We start from the raw sequence: 2,358 nt of genomic DNA on the forward strand, positions 1-2,358 counted from the left end.
ACTAAACATCTACGGAAATAGACGTTTGTAGAAAATTAACTGTCTTGAAAACACAAACACTACACAACTGTTTTGTACTATTAAGCGATAAATAAACTAATAAAAACCTCTTTGTTCCTGGCAAAAGCATGGAGAATATTGTCATATGAAGCAAATATCAACATGCGGTCTGCTGCCAAGCATGTAATGTCTTGTGGCAAAGCATTACCTGTTAATCAAACAGAAGAAAAGTTCAACAAGTTTCAGGTTCATAACAAGAGAGAACGCCTGACAGTACATTTATTTAGCATGGAGATCCACCAAGAAAGCTCTCTGGTTGAACGCTGTGTTGAATTGCTTAGAGAAACACACGCATTTCAGATGACTGCAAATATTACCATAAATAACATCACACCGCTAACAACAACGTAAGTAACATCAGATTGACAGATCACAAGGTGGTTCTTTTGAAAAACGCTTAATAATAAATTGCTGAATTATCACTGTAAGTAAAGGCACACGTTAGCTTCGTGAGGGCTTATAAAGAAGTTATCCCAACGTAACACTTCTGCAGACTGTCAGAACACCACGGCCCACTGGACTGGAAACACAGATGATAAATCAAAGTCTCAGCATTAGCAATGACTATTAGGTTAAGCCATTCTGCAGACCTGGAAGTTGGTGACCCATGCCTGCACCCGTTTCCTGATTACAGCTAAACACACCAAGAATTTACTACTCTGAGAATACATCTCACTCCCCACCTTTTGACTGGTTCTGAAAGAGTATCTACTATTGTGATCTGCTACTTTACCAGCTCAAAAGGTGAAAGAGTCAAAGCTCCAGACCACATTGAGAAGCTGATGATGTGGTTCCAAATGGTAGAAAACTGAAAAAGATACTCTAGAGAAAAATACTCTCATTCTAGGGACATATAAAAATGCAAATCACAGTGCTTAACGATTGTACAGAGAAACACCAGATCAAAAAATCAGTCACTGTGGGAGTGTGCCTACGATACAAACTTAAGATGATCACACAGCAGCCTTACCCACAATGTTGCTTTTTATTATGAATTATTATCAGACACAAAGAATCCTGCACCCTTTGCTGTACTGCAGCACAGCTCCAATGGGAAGAACTAAACTAAGAAAATAAAAAAGGCTGCACTTTATGAGAGGTTTCATCTGTTTGAACACATTAAGACATCTTCCCATAGCACCTCCAAAGTGACTTAGGCCTACAATCAGGTTACAGATACCTGGTACTCCAATGTGAGCTGTAACCAAGTCCGCTTAGGTCAAGACAGTTTTAGGCACACCCTAACTACATAAAGTTCAGAGCATCAACCACATAACATCAATAAACCAACAATACCACACAGAGAGGCACATCATTTTTTCAATCACAATTTTGTATGTAAACATCTCAGTTTCTCAAAAAGCTTAAATGATTATGTCTATAAGATGATGTAGCCCACTGAAAAAGATCTCACAGAATATGCAACGTTTTTACGATTTTGTAAGCTGAAACCAGAAGTTACATCGATGTGTTTACAGCTGTAACTATTCACTGCTGCTCTTCTAAATCTAGTCCCAGTTGTGTGACTAGTTGTTATTTATTCTCAAGTTTATAGGTGGTCTGTTAATGAAAAATATTTTGCTCTATGAGGTCTGTGTAAAAACTTTGTGGTATACAGAAGTAAAAAACCTACTTTTCAAGACAGTGTGCATCTCACTGAATCACCTAAACATCAGTTGGAAGGGACCTTTGGAAATCACCTAGTTCAACCTCGCACCCAGCTCCTCCCAAAGCTGGATTGTCACCAGTACTGGATTGGGTCAACTGCAGCTACTCCCAGCTGAGTCTTGAAAACTTCTGGGGAACGAGATCGCTCAAGCTCTACACCGTACTACAGTTCCCTCTTAGTCAGGGCCATTTTTCTTAACCTCCACTGTGACCCTCTCAAGCTGCAATCTGTGGCTGTTGCCCCTTGTTACTCTGCCTACCACTACCACCACAAATTCAGCTCTGCCATCCTCGTAACTGCCCTTCAGGTAACAGGCTACCTCTAGGTCGCCCCATATTTCTCCCTTCACAAGACTAAACAAATCCAGTTACTTCAATGGTTCTTCTCATACTGTGTGCTGTAGGCCCCCAACACCCCCCAGCACCTCAGCATCCCTCCTGAAAGAGAAAGGGGAGCAGTGGGAGAGGGAGAACCACACTAACTGGGTATCGCAGTCCAGGTATAGCCTCACCACCACGAAGCACAGGAGAACAGCAGCTTTCCTTGATCCGCTGGCTATGTTCCTAACATAGCTCAGTACACGGCTTGCCTTATTCACAGTTACTGCATTGTTGGTCCACGTTCAGCCT

This window comes from Pygoscelis adeliae, unplaced genomic scaffold, assembly GCF_000699105.1.
Source record: "Pygoscelis adeliae isolate BGI_AS28 unplaced genomic scaffold, ASM69910v1 Scaffold16, whole genome shotgun sequence".
Lineage (NCBI taxonomy): Eukaryota > Metazoa > Chordata > Aves > Sphenisciformes > Spheniscidae > Pygoscelis > Pygoscelis adeliae.